This window comes from Leptidea sinapis, chromosome 5 (genome assembly GCF_905404315.1).
Source record: "Leptidea sinapis chromosome 5, ilLepSina1.1, whole genome shotgun sequence".
In the NCBI taxonomy this organism is placed as follows: Eukaryota; Metazoa; Arthropoda; class Insecta; order Lepidoptera; family Pieridae; genus Leptidea; species Leptidea sinapis.
Window position 1 is genome coordinate 8,945,271 of NC_066269.1, and position 23,725 is coordinate 8,968,995.

At 35.0% G+C, this 23,725-nt stretch overlaps 1 protein-coding gene across 9 annotated transcripts in view; it reads left to right on the forward strand.

Annotated features, from left to right (window-relative positions):
- Positions 1-2,628: 2,628 nt before the first annotated feature.
- Positions 2,629-23,725, forward strand: part of LOC126980183 (kinesin light chain) — a 77,841-nt gene continuing 56,744 nt past the window's right edge. For 8 of the 9 annotated variants that reach the window (XM_050829795.1, XM_050829798.1, XM_050807515.1 and 5 more), the window contains exon 1: positions 16,113-16,267. The gene's annotated coding sequence lies outside the window, so the exon portion shown is untranslated. Of the gene's footprint in view, positions 2,753-16,112; positions 16,268-23,725 lie in introns of those variants that run through there. The other variant, XM_050829794.1, reaches the window with a different exon arrangement.

Below are 23,725 nucleotides of genomic sequence, written 5' to 3' on the forward strand. Positions count from 1 at the left end.
CACAACCATAAATTTTTTGTGTGAATTTTATGAAATGGTAACTCGACTTACTGCCGACTTCAAAAAAGGAGGAGGTTCTCAATTCGACTGTATGTTTTTTATGTTTGTTAGCTCAGAACTTTCGACTGAGTTTTTTTTATCTGAAAGATGAAATGAAAAAAGAAAAAAATGTTTTTGGGGCGGTCTTATTTAAATTTGGTTGAATCAAATTTGGTAGATCTGACAATGGTATACATGAGAAAACTATAAAATTTGTTATAAGTATGTGCGCAACAAATGGACGAATAACTCAATATTCTGCCAACTTTTGTGTGTGAAAGGATATACTTACTTCAAAGGTAGTTTGGTTAGGTTCTAAGCATGGGATCCATGACAAAGTAACATAACTGTTAAATTTTTAGGTTAATTTGCTATTAACGATAATTTTCCTAAAATTTTTATGCCATATGGATATTTAAGTAACCTACCGTAACGTCGTTATGGTCGGATAATTGTTGTTGTTGAATATGATGCTCAATGAAACTCCTAAAGTTGAAGTTGAAGAATGTGTAATTATTATTTTTTACTTTCTATTGTATATTATTGTTTTGGAATAGTTTTTTGTTTGTTTGTGTGAATTTGTGTGGACCTACTAAACGTGGGGCTCATATGAGACAGCGCAATTTAAATGAAACAAACGAAGTCAGGTAGAAACGCCTATCTCAACAGAGAAAATCTGCCTGGAGGACATTTTAAATTTAACTATTTTACTTGCGAAGAGCGGAAAAATAGAATACCTGAGTCACGCATTGCAATTTGATTATAGACAGTTAGAAATTCTGCCACAGATCGCGCCTAAGCCATTAAGGAGTTCCATTGATCATCATATTGGACTACGACAATTACTGAACCATATCAACGTTACGGTAACCTGATTATACGGATAACATATAAAAGATTCGGCCGTGTATCGTTAATTTGCTCCTAAGAATTGAAGAGTTTCATTAATTTGTTATGGATCGCATAATCAGAAACTAACCAAACTCTCATCAAACTACCCTTGAAGTTCCTTACTTTCAATAAAAAAAGCATCGTCGAAATCGGTTGGCCCACGTCAATACCACTATTGAGTTGGTCGTCCATTTGTGATGCACTTACTTAATGCTAATTTAAGACTTATATTATTTTCTCATGGATGCCATTGTCAGAGTTGAACCAAATTAAAATGAGATCACACGAAAGATACTAGATTCAAAACATTGGTGAATGAATGAATCATCATCGACATTGGCAATTGGCACTGACAGCCGTGATTCAACATCATTCAAATTGATTTTTTCTGTTACTTCGCCCAGGCTATACACAGGCACACAACCATAAATTTTTTGTGTGAATTTTATGAAATGGTAACTCGACTTACTGCCGACTTCAAAAAAGGAGGAGGATCTCAATTCGACTGTATGTTTTTTATGTTTGTTAGCTCAGAACTTTCGACTGACTTTTTTTATTTGAAAGATGACATGAAAAAAGAAAAAAATGTTTTTGGGGCGGTCTTATTTAAATTTGGTTGAATCAAATTTGGTAGATCTGACAATGGTACACATGAGAAAACTATAAAATTTGTTATAAGTATGTGCGCAACAAATGGATGAATAACTCAATATTCTGCCAACTTTAATAAAAAAACTCATCAAACTACCCTTGAAGTTCCTTACTTTCAATAAAAAAAGCATCGTCGAAATCGGTTGGCCCACGTCAATACCACTATTGAGTTGGTCGTCCATTTGTGATGCACTTACTTAATGCTTATTTAAGACTTATATTATTTTCTCATGGATGCCATTGTCAGAGTTGAACCAAATTAAAATGAGATCACACGAAAGATACTAGATTTAAAACAAAAAAACATCAAAATCGGTTTACCCAGTCGAAAGTTCTGAGCTCACAAACATAAAAAATACAGCCGAACTGAGCAACTCTTCCTTTTTTGAAGTCGGTTCAAAATAAACTGGTAACAAAAGGAGTAACATGGACATTGTGACTGTTTTCTCATTTTGCAAAATTTTATTTTAATATCTAAGTCTAAGTATTTTGGACAGTTTTGGAGATATGGCACTTATGAGAGATCCTTGTTGTTAATGATCCCACGGTGTATTATAAATAAGGTAAAAGTTTGCTTATTTTTAATCTTTTATTTGAATATATTACTTTGGGACAGTATCTTTCTGCAAGCAAAAGCCACCTCAAAATAAAATGTTGAACACATTGCACCCTGATACTATTTCAGAGCCCGAAAGCTAAATCCCTAGGGCTTTTATATGTTTTTAAAATTTTAGTTTTCTGTCTATTATTATGGCCCATGCAGCCTTGATATTATTATGTATTATTTGTTAGAAATAAAATTTCTATAATCACACAGAGAAAGAGCGGTACAAGTACATTTACGACTTTACGTATCAACTTTGTCACCCTATTGAAAAGAGACCAACGGCTTCCGTAGTGTGTTTCTCCACCAGCTAGTTGTAGTCTAGATATATCAGTCTCTTTCATTGAGAGAACACATAAATAGTTAGATGGTCAATGGTGTTTTGGAGGAATTTGATCACTGACCTCTACTATTTCCCCTTTATTTACCACATTATCAGTACTATAATATCGCTTATCTGTTGACATTTCTGTTCTCTATGTAAATATTCTCTGTAGTTTGTGGTATATAATTGAAAAATCAAAATTTAATGTTTTTTGTGCTGTTGCTGTCAAATTACTTATAAATGTGAGTATTTATTTATTATTTTTAGTATATAAACGTTTATTAACTGCATTTAAATGCTGAATACTAAAGTAGATATGTTTTTATATAGAAATTGGAGTTTAGTGGAAAAATCATTCTACTGCAACCATTTAACAATAACGCCATTTCACGGTCTGTTCCAGTCATTTGAGATTTTTTTGTGTGTTCTCTGAATTTCTCATGATAAACTTTCAAAATGAAATATAAATTACAAACTTCAGCCTTTTTCATGTTTATATTTCATATATAATATGATTTACGACATCAGTTTGATACTTCGACAGATGGTGAATAATAAGGTATGACAGACTCACAATAATAATAAATTGTAGCCAATGACCCTATTTTTTACGATAATTTATAATAACTAATGATCGATTAACAATATCTGGCTATGTGCTTTTGTTATTTATAAGCTACTCTGTATATATTCCAGAAAAGGATATATCTAATACTGTGAAGAGTTTTTTGTGCTGTAGTGTAGTTATTTACTGATTTTAAATATTATACTCATCTTTGCAAGTCTGCCTCCATAAATATTTACAAATGTCGCAATAACTCCTAGTTGATAGTTCAGTTTATGCAAAAATAATAATAATTATATTATTTCATTCATAGAAACTATTTTATGGTTTGTTTCTCTATAGACTCATAATAACACAAAAATAATAATTATTACAATATGCAATGTAATAATAAAGAAATAGTTAAATTTTATATGCCTAAATAGGTATTATATTTTGTTGGATTATAATTTTTTTTTAATGAATTAACAAATGCTAGATGCACCTGAATAATGTTACTTTCAGTAAATATCTTATTTTTTTTGAATTGATAAGTACTAGTAGTTAGGAGCCAACATTTTAAACTCTTTTCCCCTTATTCATAATGGTCCACTAACTTAAAACAGCCACTAAGGAGTGTTTTTTCTCATTCTGACTTAGGTCAATAGAAGAAGACAGAGTGAGAATTAGCAATGCTTTAAGTTAGCAGACTATTATGAATAAAAGGGTTTATCTTTTATCTCTTGAAAAATTCTGGTTATTCATGACTCATTGAAAACTTACAGTATTAATTCAACCCCAATTAAAATCTAACATGAATTTAACCAGTATCTCATACCTAAGTTGCTGCAAGTAAGTTAAATTGCCTACAGTCTAAACAACTACCTATACTGTGCTACTATAATAATATTGTAGTGAATATGTTAATAATGTCAACAGTATATTTTCTATTATATCAAACCTCTTATGTTGGGTGTTGATGTTTCCACACCTGGCTTCTCACCAATTTGCCACCTCTAATAAAAGTCTTGAAGTAGTTATAGGCAATAATATATTGAACCCTAAACTGATAACTGTATCTTCAGTGTTATTGTGTGTACCCCACTCCTTACATTGAATAGGCATAACCTACACAAAAATTAATTGATATAGTAATAATAAAATAGACAGTACCAATTTCTCTAGTAAAACACCTACAAAACTTCTTAAAAGTAACAAATTAACTGCAAAAACACAAGATATGTGTTTTTACATGTAGTGAACAAAATGTGTCTAAATGCCTATAACATGCACAAGCTATATTAGCCCTTTCTAGGACTTTTCATTTCAGTGATATAATATATGTGTTATTACAATCAAATTAACATATTTTTACTCTTTAATTTATACATCATAATGCGGAATCACATTGAATGGTCAAGTTATTATATTATGACAAAATAAAAGTGATAAACAAATGACATAAGCTGGCATTGAACATTTTTTCTGTAACGAAGCATTTATTAAGAAAAATTAATGAATATTTGTTCATATTCATTCATTAAACAAGTCTATGTATATGATTTGTTAAGTGTATGAACTTGTGAATATTTATTTGCTCTGTGTTACAAACAATATTTTTGAAAGTTATGTTACACAGCTTGTGAACTGAACTTAGGATAATATCAACAAGTGCCAACTTATTGTCAAATTTTAACCAATGTGATTAATGTGCAGCTGCTCTAGCAATGGACTGTACAGGGTACTATAAAAAGGTTGATTTTTTTATTACTTTGATGATAAAGTAAAAACATATAGAAATATGAAAAATAAATTATGCTGCTAACACAGATAGTGAGATACATGAATCTTTATAAATTATAACATTCAGAATATCCTTATCAAATTATCTTTCTTCCATTTACTTCAAGTCCAATTCCACAATGCTATTTCGCTGGAGACTCTTTGGATGGTTTTTATAGAGAGAGACTCCATTGCCAATGTAATTTAAAAATATTACTCTAATTAATTGATAGTATAATAATATTAATGACCTTATTTTAATGTAATGACAAATAGTCTAGCACAGAGCGAAATGTGGAGGATAGCTATGTATGGGTACTGTTGCGAACAGTAATATTATACCTACTTTGAAAAATATTTAATGTTAAAGTGTTAAGTACTTCGGTACAAAGTTAATTATGTGCCAGAGTTGTCGAAAACAATCTCAACAATAGAATATGTGTATGTTAGTGTGTGTGTATTTAACAGACCAATTCAAACTTATTAATAAATAACAAAAAATTATAGTATAATACAATTTAGAACGTGATTGTACCCTGGAAGTGTCCGGGTGCCGTATCGGTACGGGGGACGGAATACGACAGGTGAGCCAATCAGCAATACGCAATCTCGCACTTTGCCCCTCTAGCCCCCCCTAGATATCTTACTTTTGACTTTTGCGCAATTACATTCTTTAAAAGGCGGGCATGTCATATTGACTGTTTGTAATATTTTTTTAAAGTAGAGCAAGACAATGCTCTGAGAATGGAAAACAAAGGCATCGTAATATATACGCGACATCCGTCGATACAATTATAAGGTGGTGTCCAGTTGACGGCATTGAATGCAACTCGAAACCTGTCGCGTATTTCCGGGCAGTCGGTGAGGTCATGGTCGATGAGTCCGCGCTGCCGCCATCGTTCAATGATACACATGAATAATTATGTATACCGTTCAGTGATTTCTGTAGTTTTTTTTTTATTTTAGTCTCTAAGGCACGGGCTTTGATAATCGCGGAGGTCTTACACACGAATTATTTTTAGAATATGTAGGGTAAATACGGCTAGAGAAAATATTATGGAACACTAAACTACAGAATTTTTTTAGATTTTTTTTTTTTAACCTATTAGTATTTTTTAATTTACCTATTACTTGTTCGCGCACTTAAAGTTCGATTGTGTGTGATTAGTCACATGAGACATTATAAAATAAGAGTGATGGGCGCAGTGTGATGTGATCGGGGTTGTTTGGCTATAATATGTCACACCATCATTATTAAAACAGGGAGCATATTTTACGATATAACTCTTGATGTCATGAAATATTATTGACAAATTCATAAAAATGTAGTAATTTATTTACAAAACAACGTCTGTCGGGTCAGCTAGTAGCTAATAAAATATCGGGACAAATAAAATTAACACATCCGAACCATATTTAGCTGCAATAGCTGTGAAAACAACAACCAGCGCGCCATTGACGAGCAAAAAACTTTATAATCTATAAATACAGGGCCTTCATCTATAAATTATTGTTGCATACTTGTCCAGCCTCAGTCTAGCTACTTTTTGCTTCAAATGTTCTTCTCTCTCTCTCTTTTTTTGTTTGTTCTCTACGTAATTAATATAAATGGCACTTAGTACATATTTTTCTATACCATGGTTACGTGTTTTTTGATGCGTATCTGGGTTTGTTTATTCGACATTGCTTATCAAAATTCTAGCACAACATAAATTAACACAATACACAAAAAAATCTATGTATAGGTAATATCGAAAATACAATCGCAGAAAGTTTTGGTTTGATTTTCCAAACCATGCAAACTCGATTGATTTTCTTCAGGATCTGGAAATTGCATGCTCGTATCAATTTCCATTTGTAACTATTCCTTTACAGCCGTTTTCAATAACGTATCTCTAGTTACGGATATAGGTATTGCTATCACTGTTTAATGTCAAGATATTATCTATCCATAGTTATGTCCAATATAGTTATATTATTGGTTATAGTCCAATGCTATCTGTCGATAGTTTATTGAAATGTAAGTTAGTGTAAAAGGATAGATTTGTCTAGTAAGTTAAACTAAGGATAGAAAGGTTATTGAAAACGGCCGTTAGTGTCAGTTTGTGTTTCATTTGTTTGTGATCCTGACCTGTCTGCGTTTTCCGTGTCATCTCGACTATTTTTTTTACAATAGTCTTTATTTAGTTTCTTCTTATAATAATAATATTCTCTTCTAAGTTCTACAATAGCACCTTAATATTCATTATCTAGTTCTTTAATCGTAATCCAGGCAAGGTCATTATCGGTACAGAATACAAATTAGAAATGTCTGTGACAATCCCGAAAATCCGTTAAGTATTACATAAGTAGAGTCCTAGAGACCTATCGTATATATTTTGTGTATCATAAAGGATGGATTAGAAATATACTGATTAACGATATATTCAAACGTGATAGCCTTCTTAGTACTGATACTGAGATAACAAAAACTTGCTGTTGGCTTATTTATTAGCTTTTGTTTGACTTCAAGAAGTGTGAATACATATTTAACTTTATTTTTGTGTACAATGTCTCAAGAACCAACCAGGTATCAGAGATCCTGGTCCTTTGAAAAGTTTTAAGCAATTTTATGAAATCTTCGCTAATTTTGTACGGCTCTGAACTAACGTTTGTAACACTCATTGCCTTTATTGTGAAAAACCTCCTAATTGCCTGCTCTGCTATTTCGCGCCCATAATCTCCAATTGTTGTATTAAATCACTTATATCGACCAACGAATCCGTCAATAGTGCATTAAGTGTTATTAATAAATATCTGTTTAAAATAGCAGTTTATAAACACGAGTGCATATTCACGGTCGTCGTGTTTTTTTGCTGCGTCTATTTGTAGATGTCCTTTGACGCTGGCTTTTAATACAAGGAATGTTGAATTTTTATCATATAACAATATTTTTTTAGTAAATATAAGTATTGATGAACCTCATCTCGGCTACTACTACGACTGAGCAACAATGGGGCGCGGTAATGAAGTAGATAGGCGTCCCCCTCCTGCCCGCGCCGGATACCGATTCGTTCCATTGTGATCCGGTACTTGTATTTAGGCGTGTCGCATACACGTTAGTTGCACGCGTGGTATTTATTTTCAAATTAATACTTTTTATTCAGAACAATGATGAGTAAAGGAATCTGCCTTTACTTTTGTTGCGAGATTTGACTTATTACCAAATTCCATGGATCTGTCTATGAAAGTTGGATAGTCATATTTTAATAATGATATCCCTGTATGGTCATATTTTTCCTCTTCACTTAGGCAACCTTACTGCGTTTATCACAGGAATCAAGGAACGCTACCTTCCACTGAAAGTTACCGAGGCGAAAGTAGCTTAAAGTAAAGATACAATGCAATAATTTTCTATCTGACTTTTGTGCCATAGATTTTTGTCAATACTATCGCCAGTAAAAGTCGTGGTTGAAATAAACATTCCATTTGAGAACCAATAATTTATCGATCTACTTTTCCTGTCTCATTAAAAATATATAAACTCGCGACTTTCTATTTCTTATTTATTATCGATAAATGATAATGGTTATCTACACTTCCGGTAAGGAAATATATAATACACAAGTTGAATAACTCGTGGCGCGTTAAAGCTGGTGGTGTTTCACCAGTCGGAGGCTCTTTTGCACAGGAAGTCGGCTAGATTATGGGTACCACAACGCCGCCTAATTCTGCTGTGAAGCAGTAATGTGGAAACATTACTGTGTTTCGGTCTGAAGGGCGCCATAGCTAGTGAAATTACTGGGCAAATGAGACTTAACATGTTATGTCTCAAGGTGACGCGCGCAAATGCAGTGCCGCTCAGAATATTTGGGTTTTTCAAGAATCCCGAGCGGCACTGCATTGTAATGGGTAGGGCGTATCAAGCTGAACGTCGTGCTCGTCGCGTCCCTTATTTTCATAAACAAAATCGTTTCTGAATATGATCACATAGATAATCATGTGTGACAATTAGTTTCCTCAACAGATATCTGAGACTGAGATCTTTTGAGCGTAATTAGACTTTGCTCAGACTTTACTTACGTAAAACTCAGGCGAGTGTAAGCTAAGCATAAAGTTTTTAGTTTTTATAGTCATTTGAGCTTTAGCTGACAACCCAATTCAAGTCAATTTATTTATTTGTACTTAAGGGTTTTATTCCACGGACTTTTTTTTATGGTTTTACTATCACATTTTTTTCAGTTCGGTCCCAAAGCAAAATCCCTATTTCCTCCAAGCCTGCCGTAAGGAACTTAGTTCCAATAACCTGAAAAATGGCTAATTCCAAAATTTTCTCAATGTCCATGAAAAAATGGTAATATTATAAACTACTAGCTGACCCAGCAAACGTTGTATTGCCGATATTAAAATCGCGATACAAAAGTAACTGTTGATCGTAGATGGGTGAAAATTTGAAGTTGTATGTATTTTATTAATGCTGACTCATAATTAACCACCCTTAACATTTATGGGGATGAAAAATAGATGTTGTCCGGTTCTCAGACCTACTCAATATGCACTTAAAATTTCATGAGAATCGGTGAAGCCGTTTCGAAGGAGTTTAACTACAAACACCGCGACATGAGAATTTTATATATTAGATAATATCTTGTTCGATGGTATCTTTATGGAACCTTTCACGCATTGCCCAATTGCACCTGGTGGGTTTTTCAACTTCGATTTCTTCGATCATGAAGAGCTTGTTCGTTTGCAAATAATTATACTAAAACCTGCCCATTCTTTGTTTTTTTTATCATCATCATATCCAAAATTTGCCAAGCAATTGACATTCTTCAAATGTCTAAAAAAATTGCCGGATTTTCTCTCCACTTTAATTTTACAGATTGCGTCAGTGAAACAATTTTTTCAATACAGTAATTGCTAATATTGTGATGTGCCGTTCGTTGTTCTTTGTTTGCTCAATAAGTGAAAGCTCGAAAGTGATCTAGGCTTGCTTCAATAACCCTTTGTGTTGATCGACCATTGTTTGTGTAATCTGTTCGATCGTGTTCATCGCAGCCTGCGTATCTCGAACTGGATCGATTTCTAAATCACTTTTTATAATTAACTTGTCTTGGAAACTCTGGTTGTGATTATAGGTTTTGTATAGCTTTGATTATTTGGCAGGGCGTACTTTACCTTATCTCAAGTGCAATATATCTAAAGCTTATGTCAAACAGAACGCGTACTTAGCGCGAATGAGAGCGCTTACCTGAGGCCGAGATGGCTGTTGTGCTACGTGGTAAATGCAACGACAAACAGAGCGGCAGCGTTAGAAAACACTGATGCTTATTCGATACGAGCGCCAGTGGGGAAATCTCCCGGAGATACTTGTGTCTTTTATCGAGTCCTCTTTTGAGAAGGTCGCGGAACGGAACCATTTGTCGTATCATCGCTCTTCGATAATACTACAGCCTCGCCTCTTATGGGAATACTGGGTCTCGAAATCTCGAGCGATTGTCAATTCCGCGGAGGGCAAAGCCAAATTGGCTTCGACGAAACTGGGCGTCATAAATAGAACACGGTAATACTTCAAGTCGGTCCACTTTCTGGCGCTCTACAAAGCGCAGGTCCGGCTACATTGCTGTCATCTGTGGTCTGGCGCACCCCAGTATAGATCCATTTGACCGCGTGCTGTGCAGAGCAGCTCGAATTATCAAGGACCTAGTGCTCTGAGAACGGCTGGGTCACTTGACGTTGCGTAGAGACGTCACTTCATTGTGTGTCTTCTACCGCATTTATCACGGGTAGTGTCCCGAAGAGCTGTTACATCTGATTCCTGGCACCGAATTCCACCTTCGCACGACACGCCACAAATTAGGATATCATCCCCACTGTCTGGATGTGTGACGGTCCACCACAATGCGGTTTTCAAGGAGCTTTCTTCCTACAAAGCTGTGGAATGAGCTTCCTTGTGCGGTGTTCCCGGGACGATATGACATGTTTACCTTTAAAAAAAGCGCATACACCTTCCTTAAAGGCTGGCAACACTAATTTCCTCTGGTGTTGCAAGAGAATGTGGGCGGTGGTGATCACTTAAAACCAGGTGACCCGTAAGCTCGTTTGTCCTCCTTTTCCATAAAAAAAAGTGTGATTTGTCATTGTGTTGACAGTGTTGTCAGCGATATACTCAACATTTTGCATATTCCTGGTTTCTTCTCAAGTATATTATATATATATATATGTATACCTTGCCGGCTAGATTATGGGCACCAAAACGGCGCCTATATTTCCCGCAGTAATTTTTAAGCATTATTGTGTTTCTGTGTGAAGGGCGCCGCAGCTAGTTATTAAGTTACTGGGCAAATGAGACTTAACATCTTATGTCGCAAGGTGACGAGCGCAATTGTAGTGCCGCTCAGAAATTTTTGGGATTTTCGGATGGGTGTATCAATTACCATCAGCTGATCGTCCTGCTCAACTTGTCCCTTATTTTCATTAATAAAAATACTATGTATTAGCTGGTGAAATAATAATATTATGTAGCCCTTATGCCGTTCCGACCTCTTGTTATTATTATTCATGCAAAATTAGAATTAATTTCATTTAATAGTATTCACGATATGCCCGGACATACATACAGGGAAACGGACAAATACAGAAATCTATATATAAAGATATTTTAGTGAAATTTCTTTAGAATTTTTATAATTTGAAACTCGATGAAACGAAAAAGCGAGACAATAGAGACACAGACAGGTAAATGTATAGGATTCAGACAGCGAGAATGAGATATAATACATTACACGTTCTCGGTCTCTACAAATGATTTAAGGGACAGTAAAAAGAGACAGACACATACTTTCATAAGATTTAACGTGGGACAAAATGAGATAGGCAGCATTATACTTTACTTTGGTACCAGGCGATCATTGTTGAAGAAGAGATTGTCTTATGTATGACGCGAGTATACCTTAATAATATATTCGGACGTCATGCGCACGACGTATTACAAGATAGACACCAGGAGGACATAAATATTTTACCGGTGACATTAATGAATGTGTCTTTCATGGCGGTTGAAATCATGTGTCATCCTAGCAGCATGTACCAGGACTTCACATGCAGTTTAGAGGTTTAAATGTATGTTATATTCAATATACAGTTTTAGTGCTACGATTACTGTTTTTATTATGCAGTATAAATTACACAGGTTTTAAACAACAATTACGTATGGCTTCTAAACCTCGTTGGCAAATATCCCTCAGCGAGTCTCGTCTGTAATTCGACGCGTCCTTCGGATTTTCCGACCTTGAACTCGTTTCTCGCCTGAACAAAATTGATTTTGTCTCCACTCAAATCTGTGTGAGTTGTTTGTTACATTAGAAAATGGTGTATGAATATAATCTTGTAACTATATACTCGTAACTTATCGGTAAACGTCTCGTTTATGTTATAAATGTTAACTATATTTTTTATTTATAAGTTCTTCTCTTTCTTATCGTATTATTTGAGACGATTTTCGTTCGCCAGTATAGCTTTGTTTAACCTGTTTGAGTCTTTGGATACATGTAAGTAGAAGTCGATTCATTATTTGATAGTAAACACCTTATATAATTAAGGCAACACTAAATGCCAGCGACCTTGAGCGATGAGTTCACGGCTTCCGGCCCGCCATCTATGTAACAAAGCCAATATTTCCAAAAATCTTGCGTGGAAAATAGTTTATATGCTTACAATCCTCGTTATTCATTACTAATCTGAATAAATATACGTACACAAAAAAGTACATGCTATAAGAATAACTTTTCTGAGAGTTGTACTAAAATAATGCGTCATGCCATGCCAAAAAACTTGTTTAACTGCAAGGAAAAGTGGTATTTCAAAAAGGCTCTGGAGTGTTAACTATAACCAACAGCAAGCATTAGCAACCTACAAATAAGAGTTAAGGAAATGTGTAAAAGGATTAAGTAGTGTTCATAACTCGAAATGCTATATTTTCACCAAAAAACTTGTCTAAAAACATCTTGAATGCGTGTTTTCTGCTTACTCTTCGCCTTAATACGCCTAGATAGAGGTCTCTTGCTGGTAGACAACCGATAAAAACAGGCCAGGCTTACTTTAGTGTGCGTGAAAAGCTATGTCTTACACTAGCGATTTGTATGACAAGTTGTGTCAGTGTGCGTAAATTGCTCAAAATAGAGGTTAGTTCTAAAGTCTATTTTTTCGATGTTTTCACAGCTGTCATCTTAATATATATAAATTACGTGACACGTTGTTTGTGCGCGATGGACTCCTAAACTAATGAACGGATTTCAATGGGGATTACTTCATGGAGTGCAGTTAAGTTTAACGTGAGAGATAGGATAGTTTTTATTTGGATTTGGGACCCATAATATTTTTTATTTTCAATATTTGTTTTGTATGGACATATTTTCTATGAGAGAATTTATTGACGCACGCTCTGACAATTTCGCTGTGAAACAATTTCATTATAACAACAGGGAGCATTTTTTACGAAATAATTCTTGATATTTTGAAATATTATTGGCAAATTCGTATAAAACAGTTTATTATTTATTATGTACCTACAGAACAACGTCTGTCGGGTGAGCTAGTAGTCTATATATACGTATAATTGATCTAAGGTAAACATCAAAAATTTACACAGGATCGGAATAGTAACGCAAGTCTTCAGAGCTTAGCTAAAATCACGCAATCTATTAATTTGGAACACGAAATATCTCCCGAGTGTTGTTAAAAAAAAATATCTTGTCATTTTGTAGTCTACTGCTTGTTTAATTTTTCATTTATTATTCCGCATAAAACAAGAGCGGAAACACGATTTAATTACACACAATGCCACCAGCGAAACAACATTTAAAAGTGCACAGTATTGGTTTGGTAGATTAAGCAATTCTTTTAATCACTTATTTGAAAAGGTATGTATATGTTTTGGCGCTACCTATCTACGTAAATAACTAATTGTTCAGCCACTGCTATACCGCTTAATCTGTTTTGAATGTATGCACAAGAAAAAAATGTTTGCTTTAATAAACATCTTTGTAGATGTGATCACGATGTGATGGCTTTAGTAAGTAGTAGTTGGGTGACCAATCTATGCTTGGTGTATGTAAAGGGTTTTAGGGTTTTACTGCTAGCTACATAAAAAGGTAGACCCATACAATGAATTTGAAGAAAAAGATTTAGAGACTTAGAAGGCGACGAGCGTGAAAACTCAGTAAAACGCGTTCTTCTCGCGATGAAACCTACCTGATCGGTTTTCCGCCGATCAAATATCATCAAAAACGATAGTTTTCGAGATATGTACGTATAACACACAATATTTGTTGCCCTAATCTAATCTGGTTAGAGATAAATCGTAAATTTCGTTGAAATCATAAGTATAGCTTATTAAATAAGTCCTAAGCAGTCGACAATTCATATACATGCCATTTCCACGATCATAGAAATGTTCTTCAATAGCCGATGCTATAAAACACGTCATGAATACACATAACGCTCTATCAAATATTTCATATGCATTGAAATCGCGTAGTTTGTAGTATAAAAAGAGCCCTTTTATGTCTAAATTAGCGTAGTGCTTGCACAGAGTTCACTCATCTAGTTGTCTCTATCAATTTGAGCGTGATGATTCATACTCGTGTGTGAATGTAGTGGCGAACGTGGGCAGTGACGTTTGCGCATGTGTGAGTGACGACGCAGGGGTGGCAACCGGCAACCCCTACTGCGCTAGTGCTGCAGTGACTCATCGATATTTGCTCACGTTATTTCTTAACCTCGATTATGTCATGTTTTCGATTGTATGCTTTTCTCGCGGTTTTCAATAGGTATTTATGAAAATTGTTGTATTGTTATTGTGTAGCAAGCTTTGTCAGTTGATAAAAGATTGCTTATTCCGTACATCTGCAAAATTTCTCATAACACATACTTATAACAAATAACATGACGTGTGAGACGAGTAATTGCATAGGCGTGCGCTATTGCATATGCGTGTGGCTTCATTTTTCGTCAGTTGATAGGTCCCACTCAGCAAGATCAGCGCTGGTCGCGATAGTAATCAGGATTATACTGAAGTGGTACCAATTTGTGACAATCATTCTAACATATTATTATTTTATTATATTATGTAAATAATGTGTTTGTTGCAAATTATTTCTTACTTTCATTACATAGGTGTTGTTATGTAAAATATAAACTTATAAATTACTCAATTTTCTTGAATTACAATCTATAACAGAATGTGTTCTGTGTGTATATGTATTTACGGGGCGACCCCAGTGCCCTAAATTGCATCCTAGCAGCTAATTAACAAATTGAAAATAATAAAATTTATACTCTCGTACTACTTACATTACCGGAACTTAAAGTACAGAATACGCTTCAAAAGTGTCTCGATGGTTCTATTTTTTTGGATATGTTCAGACTTATCTAATGATGATCCTTATTATTTTTTTACACTTCTGTCGTTGTTAGAAATCCATCTCGCAAACGCATCTAGACTATTCCTACTGTGCTGTCTTAGAGCAGAGGTTGCTCTTAATCGATCCAATACCCGCGGGCCTACCATGAACTGTTAATGCGATTCAATTGACGACCTAAATGAACTGCTTTGCTATTTCATACCACGTCGTCATTTGAGCTATCCAATTTAGGTTGACGTCAAATCAAGCCGGAAATTGAATTGCAAACTGTTTTAGTTAATTCATTCGTACCATGAGGTAATATTTTAACCAAAACTGGATTGCTTATGTGTCAAAGTGAGCGATTCAAAAAAGTTGCTACTTTCTTAGCGGAAAGTGAATCGTTCCAATTCGTTTGAATGACGTTTGCCATTCAGTTATAATCACTTCATGGTACTGTTATGAACAGTTGTCATATGAGGTAAATTGCCGAGTTATCATACTAGTTTAATATTTAAAAGCGATAGCCGCTACGCGGTGCGGAGAATTGGCTAAACTAGGTCTTTTGAGTAAGTTCTGTATAAAATTAAAGTAATTCGGGAGTCAAAAAGTGTTTTTTTAAAAAGGCTACCAGCGCGTCCATCCTAACAGTACGAATCTTAGCGATTCAGTTTAGGTACCTTAACTGAACTGCACCGGAATTGAATCCCTAGTTTAAAGTTGATGGTAAACCATCTGTTCATTAAATGTGCGTTGTGCACTCTCATTTTACATGATATACGTTTTCCGATCTTAGTTACATAACATCGCATATTGCGGATTCTATCGACATCGATTGTCCGTCGCCGCACTAGCCTCTCCAGTCGATCCACATTTGCGCAAGTACGCATCTAGCGGCTTAGCGCGACGGTCCTGTCCAATTTTGACTAGCGCCGGTATTACTAACACACGCGTCCATTACTGCCGTCCCGGTTTTATAATGCGCTTTTAGTGATATCACTTGTGCATCGATGTGGTTATAATAGTGATTATTGGATTTTACAATCAGGGTAAATTACGTTTAAGCGAATTTTAACAGGCTCCTGGTTAGATACTTCGGTTTGAACTCACTGAGTCGTAGTATCTGTAAAGTTTTAATTTTTACTGATTATTTGTGTTTTTACGTGCGATTTACATATTTGTTCTTGCCTTAAACTTGTTGTTAAATGATTAAAGATTCGAAGATTTTTATACAATTAGGGGTCCAATAGACGCTCAATCTATAAATATTTTCTTGAGAATCCTGTGTAGCATCTTATCTCAAGTCATCCAATTTGTGACATCTAGATCCAGTTTAATCTTGTTTTTCTCACCGATCTATAAAAGCTGTTAGAGCATTGTTTTCTTGTGTTATTGGTAATATCGCGTGCCGGTTCGCCGGTGGTTATCGATTATAAATTACGTTTTCACCGGCTCTACGAAGGTCTTTTACACCGTCTTTGTTTGATCGTTGAGTTTTGTTTTGATTGCTAAACTTGGGGTTAGTATAATGTACAGATTGTAAGCCTTTAGTCGTGTTATAATTATTTTGATGCTTTTTAACGCGCTTTTTATTAGCTTCACCTGTATGTATGTTTCTTTCATTGAGGCGCGATTTTTGACCCACTTTAAACGGCCAGATATCGTTCAAACTTCGCAGATTTATCGAGGACCGATGACAATACATTAATTTGATAAAATTATTCCATTTTTCAATTTGCGAAATAAGATTTTTGTTAATTTATAATTATAATTTAATATATAATTTTTGAATTCCAAAGAGAATTTAATAAATAAGCCAAACTAAATTTTTTGTAAAAAGCGTGTTTTTTTAGTTTGTTTACTACTATTTATTGTAGTATTCGAGTTATTTTAATTACGGGCTAAAGGCACAACACTAAACATAAACGTTGTACTCTTATTATTTTCGAATAAAAGGATAGTTTAATGTTTTCTGTGCATAATAGTCACTAAAGTCATAATTAGCACCTGAAAAAGTTGTTTTTCTTTCCATTATAAATATGCACAAGATGGGTTCACGACCTGGTCAAGATCACCGGAACGCGTTGGATGAGAACAGAACAGGACTCATCGTCATGGAGATCTTTCGTCATGGCAATACAAAGTTTGCAGGGTCAAACAGTAATTTAATATCAAAAATGCTTTAACATGCCAACAAATACCAGTGGGAGGGTCCTTTGCACAGGATACCGGCTAGATTATGGGCACCACAACGGCTCCTATTTCTGCCGTGAAGCAGTAATGTGTAAGCATTACTGTGTTTCGGTCTGAAGGGCGCCGTAGCTAGTGAAATTACTGGGCAAATGAGACTTAACATCTTATGTCTCAAGGTGACGAGCGCAGTCTAGTGCCGCTCAGAATTTTTGGGGTTTTTCAAGAATCCTGAGCGGCACTGCATTGTAATGGGCAGGGCGTATTAATTACCATCAGCTGAACGTCCGTCTGCTATCCTCATTTTCATAGAAAAAATTCTATAATTACGTCATTGCATACATCTATGGGGTAACGTGAGCGAGTTTTCAATACATCTACTGAAAGAGAAATCATAAAGACGTTCTATAGATTGGTAACTGAAAAATGCCAAGAGCAAGAAATGGATTTAAATTATTATCTCGGATCGCCATTTCATCTAGTTCCAGCAGTGCGTGCTTTTGTATAATATCTGTGCGGTCAATTTACTTTTATCTATATGCTTTCGAAATGACCTGATCACTTAACATTCCGCTTGTATCACTCAAATAAAACAAACAATCAAATGTTTCCTCTTTTAAAATATTTGTATAGATAAAACCACGGACTAGTAAAAAAATAAGGACTCCGTGTCATTTTACATAACAGTGTAGCACCAAAACAAGCCGATCAACGTGTAAATACATAGCCCCACGCACACACTTATTCTACTACAGGCCGATAGGCGGCCATTATGAGATTTGTCATCGTCTGTGACAGATCCGTTTGCGTCTCAATAAAATAATTTAAAAATGCCGTCGTGCGTTGTGAAAATGTGTAAAAACGATACTACATAAGTATTTGTGGCCATATATGATTATTTAAGGGAGAAAAATTGTGAAACTAGTGTCCCCCGTAACCGCACACACACTAGCATCACGGTGCTTCACTTGCTAATATCACGGCGCGGAGTCCTTTTTTTACTCGTCCGTGAGATAAAACATGAAGAAGCTATTAGATACAAGAACCATTTGTCCAAGAGTTTTTATCGCACAGAATGTCATGAAGTGAGATAGCGGGCTTGGCACAAGCTGACGACAGGAATTTTAATTGATCTAGAAATCAGTTGTGGGCACGGCGACAAGCGGAACGAAAGTGCAAGACCTGCGACTCTATCGCGTTTCCGTAATAATAATAATTATTATTTATTTGCATAATATGTGTATACAAGTTAACAAAAAAATGCTATACGAATCATCAACACATTAGCCAAAAAGGGCATGCAAATTACATTATCTCCACGTCATTATATAATAATAAAATTCTAAGATTACAGCACATAATACACTTATCGATCGTAACTCACCATATCCGTATACGTTGTCTGTCAATGGAAGGACGTATAGCTTACCAGCGATAGAAGTTTGTATGGAAATTGCAATTCACGCGTCCCAATATAAGGTGATAAGAATGACTTATCGGGTGTATTGGGACAGCTTCAGATTATTGACAGCTAATTACTGGCAGCAGTAGATGGTATATTGGGAACTCGAACTGAGTTTCTTGCGCCCATTCTTCTCAGGTCTGAGGCAGTCTCTCTCGAATGGGTGGTAGTTTTTGTCGTTCATTAAGTGATTTTAAATCCTATTTTGAATACAAATATTTGAATTTGAACGGTCGTAAGCGTATAGACGACTTGACGGTTCGATTCTTGATAATGTAATGTATGTTCATAGGCACATAAGTTAATTTGCCAGAAACTGTCATAACCATAATTTTAACACCAGGAACAGACATAAACTGATGATGCCTACTACTCGGCTAAGTCGAGTTAGTAAGTCATTTGTGGGGCGATGTATATGCTTTTAGAAAAAGATCCCAGAAAATGTTCAAAACAAAAGTATTACGTTATTCAAAAGAATTTTTAAAAAACGTTTGTGTGGTAAAGCTTACTATAACATAAATTATACATTTGTAAATGTTACTTTAATCGTAAAACATATTTTTGATGAAAAAAAAAGCCCGCTGAGTTTGTTGCGCCCATTCTTCTCAGGCCTGAGGCATTCACTTTGGAATGGTGGTAGTTTTTTTGACTTTCAATTAGTGATTTCACATCCTATTTTGAATAAAAATATTTGAATTTGAATTTGATAAAGCGTCACGTACAAATACGTCTTCGGTTTTCGATTTCATATATTTTTTGTTAAATTGATACTTAAAAAGAAGATGGGTAACGCTCTTGTCTTTCCTCTGGATTTACAAAGAGAGTACGGGCTGCCGGATCACATACCATAGCTCGTTGGTCCTCCACTTCCATTAAATAAAACATGGGGTACCGACATAATAAAACACTTCTAGCAATACGATAAAATGTTTATCTCCCTAGAGATAACTTCTTCTCGCGAAGTAATTAAAACGAAGTAACAACTTGTAAACGGCTTGAAAAGATTAAGTGTCTCATTAAACCTCTCATAGCAGATTAACAGTAAAATATAACATGTTGCATATTGAATCTTATTGTGAAGCAATAAAGACTTTATGATGCATCGTAATAAATATCACGTTATTGTTCAAACAACGTGTCGGAAGTGGTTTAGTATAAGGCTGCTTTATATATATATCATTTGTATACGTCTAAAAGAGTTTCATTTCCATACATTTCTGACTAAAATATAAAAAACCCCTTTTTCATAATGGTCCGCTAACTTTAAACAGCCGCTTAGGAGTGTTTTTTCTCATTCTGACTTAGGTCAATAGAAGAAGTCAGAGAGAATTAGCAATGCTTTAAGTTAGCAGACTATTATGAATAAGGGGGTTAGAATATACATTTAGTCAAAATTAAGCGGAAATATTTTTTCTGTAAAAATATTGTCGACTATTTTCTCCTTACTTATATTGTCATAATCTGTGTCTATTTTGGTTATTTTGTTATGCCTGTCTTTGTAAATGCTGGATTACTTCAAACACAAATCTTAAAACAGCGTTTTCATATAGGCCAGAGACAAAAGCCTAGTAAACATGTGCGACAACAATAAGTATAAATATTAAAATAGGTCGACACAGAACTTTCTATATTTTCCGTTACGATTGGTCAAATTTTGGAGGTTTTCATTCCATTCATTTTTCAAAATTGCGTTAGTTAAGGTTTGGAGGAGGTAATAGTCAAAAACGAATCTCTGACTTTTAAGTTTTTTTACTCATAATTTTTAAGTCGGAGCTGCAGTTAGCGCGACACAAATCTGAATTCTTTAATTTGAGATCATCATCATCATCAGCCGGAAGACGTCCGCTGCCGGACAAAGGCCTCCTCCAAAGATGTCCACGACGATCGGTACTGCGCTGCCCTCATCCAACGTATTCCGGTGATCTTGACCAGATCGTCGGGGCCTAACAACATGGCGTCTTCCGGTACGTGGTCGCCATTCGTAAACTTTTCTGCCCCAACGGCCATCTGTCCGTCGAACTATGTGCCCTGCCCTCTGCCACTTCAGTTTCGCAATCATTTGGGCAATGTCGCTAACTTTGGTTCTCCTACGGTACTCCTCATTTCTGATTGGATCTCGTAGCTTCTCATTTGGCCTGATCTGAGATAGGCGTCAGATTAAGTTACCTCTCTATAGATTATATAAATCAACAAGTAATCATTAAATATTTTGAGGATTTCGCATAGGTTTCGGGTCCGAGTCGAACATGACTAGAAACTTAGTTTCTGGTCATGTCCGACTCGGACATGATGTGAGGTCTGGCAGCGCATTAAATACGAACAAACAAATACTTTATTATTATATACTTATTAGCTAGACTAACTTTTACTATCTAAAATAATTTGGACCAATAACAGGAACAGTTAATATGAAGTTGAAATATATTTCATGACCATTAATATCTTTATTTTTATCAAGAGTGATAAGATAAGTTCGCTGGCACAAATAAAACATCAACTATTTAAAATATTTAAGTTATGTCCTGTCCATTCAAACTGCTACCGCGAATGGGTTATTTATGAAAGAATTTTAATTATATTCCGGGAACTGTTGCAAAAATCGTCTCTATTGTCGTCGGACAATAGAGATGGTTTTAACACAACGTGTGCTAGTCGTAGCACACGTGTTAAAACCATAGATTTAGAATATACTTATGTATAGAAGTACTGACATCTTTATAATGGATGACCAAGTTTGGTTCGTCAGTGGGTGCGTTATCTTTTTTTTTTTTACCTTATTGGCCAATACAGAACATATACATACATTTTATGAAATAAGTACCACGAAAACCTCACGGGTTTCTCCGGGTACCTAGAGCCATTACATTTCTTGCAGCTCTTTGGGCAGTCCGTTAATATAATCTGGTATTACATAATTGACCGTTCTCTTCCCATATATTTTTTTTGTCTGTATATTTCATATATTTTCTTACATTAATATGTCTAGTTGAATAATATTTAAAATACTAAGGAGCTAATGCCAAGAGTGGCTGGTTTTTTACGACTTGTCAGTCTACATCGGTTTCAGTAACAGTACATTCTCTATCTTACTGACTCTCTAACGAAGACATCGTTAGAGATATTCATCTCTCTCGCACTCTCTTTGTCAATACGCTTGTACATTGTTTGTCTTTAAAACAAAATATAGTTTAACAGCATACTTTTTAAATCAATTTTGTAAATGACAAAATGACGCCCATTTTAGTAATCATCATCTTGTTTTTATTCTTACAACGGCAATAGTAATACATACTGTTAAAATATCAGCTGCCTAGCTATTACGGTTTATTCGATATAGCACTCAGACAGACAGACAGACCAATCGACGGACAGCGCTGTTTTAGTTATACCCTAACCTAACATTTATAAATAAATAAAATCTAAAATTTATTTTGTCTGACCTTTTTATAAATTATTAACCGAAATCTTATTCTACTTCTTAAATGAAAAAACGTCCAGCTCTTCTCCACGCTATGGGCAAATCCTCTTTTCTTTTTGTCTCCCTCTTCGCCTTCTTGGCACTACGCCCGCCTCTTTTACTGTCTATTAAAGTAATCTTAAAGGGCTCTTTCATCAAATAATTTTAATTATGTTCCCATGTAGATTTAAACGAAAATATTCCTTTGAGCATGTATATGTATATATTGTCTAGTTATTTTCAGTTTTAGGGCATTTCTTTTCTGAATAGCGTTCATTTCTCAATATCTTGTTGTAAAATCCAATTTTCAATCTATAAAATTTGTAACTAAAGCGGAATTTTTTAAAAGCTAAATGCGATCTAATTTTGCTGATAAAATCAGCATATTGATTAGGGTTGATGGCTTGCTTGCTCGGCTCAGACGTCTGTGGAATTTTTACAAGCTAAGAAGTGCCTCTTCAAAATAAACTTTGAAATCTTTTTACGCATTTAATTTTAAACTTTGATCACGTGAATTTATTTGTACCTGGTATGAGTTAATTATGTATCTCTATATAATATTTCTCAATGTTATTTTTCGTGAAGAGACATCGTAGCCACAAGTCTCCGATACGTCTGAATGTAGAATCTGTTTACAGTATATAATGAAGTAACTTATTGTATTATTACGCAAATTCCACACTACCGTCATATGGCAATAATTAAAGCATCTAGATGTAGCCGCGATTTATCGCAGAAATCTATCAACGACTGGGACTGGCAAAAATCATGGGACATAGCGGTTAGAAATCACTCTAGCGGAGGTCTTCCTACGCTCATCAAAGATCCATTGTTTAAACTAACTTCTCGAGTAAATTAGGCGACATTTATTGCCATAATTATTTCTGTAGAGGATTATCCAGGCATTATTAGGCAGTTTGTCCGTAGCATTAAAGTAGGATATGCTGCATCTATTGTCGTTTATTAAATTCTTTCAGCGTGGCCCTAATTTTCGTGCCAGTATTAGCGTAGGTTTACTTTTTATTATTCGTCTCTCGTTAAGGACATTCACTTGCCAGGTGTTGTATCTTTATAAAATATTTCTAATTTCGTATGTACAAAAATTAACTTTTTCAATTCGCTTCTATTCCAGTAGCTTAGATCATTTATACGCCTAGACAGATTGTGACCGCTGTCAAAATTGAGGTTGACAGCAGCCTCTAATTTGAGCAATGCACGCACATAGTAATAAATCTGGCCGATTTTCATCGGTTGTCAATAGGCTCTATCTAGACGTATAAATTATCTAAGTCTAGTAGTTATCACCAGCTGTTGTGCTCTTGAAATGTAAAGGTAACTGTTTCTGCATTCAGACTGTTCCGCATTGTTGAGTTGGTAATTATTTGCCGAGCTCTTGTT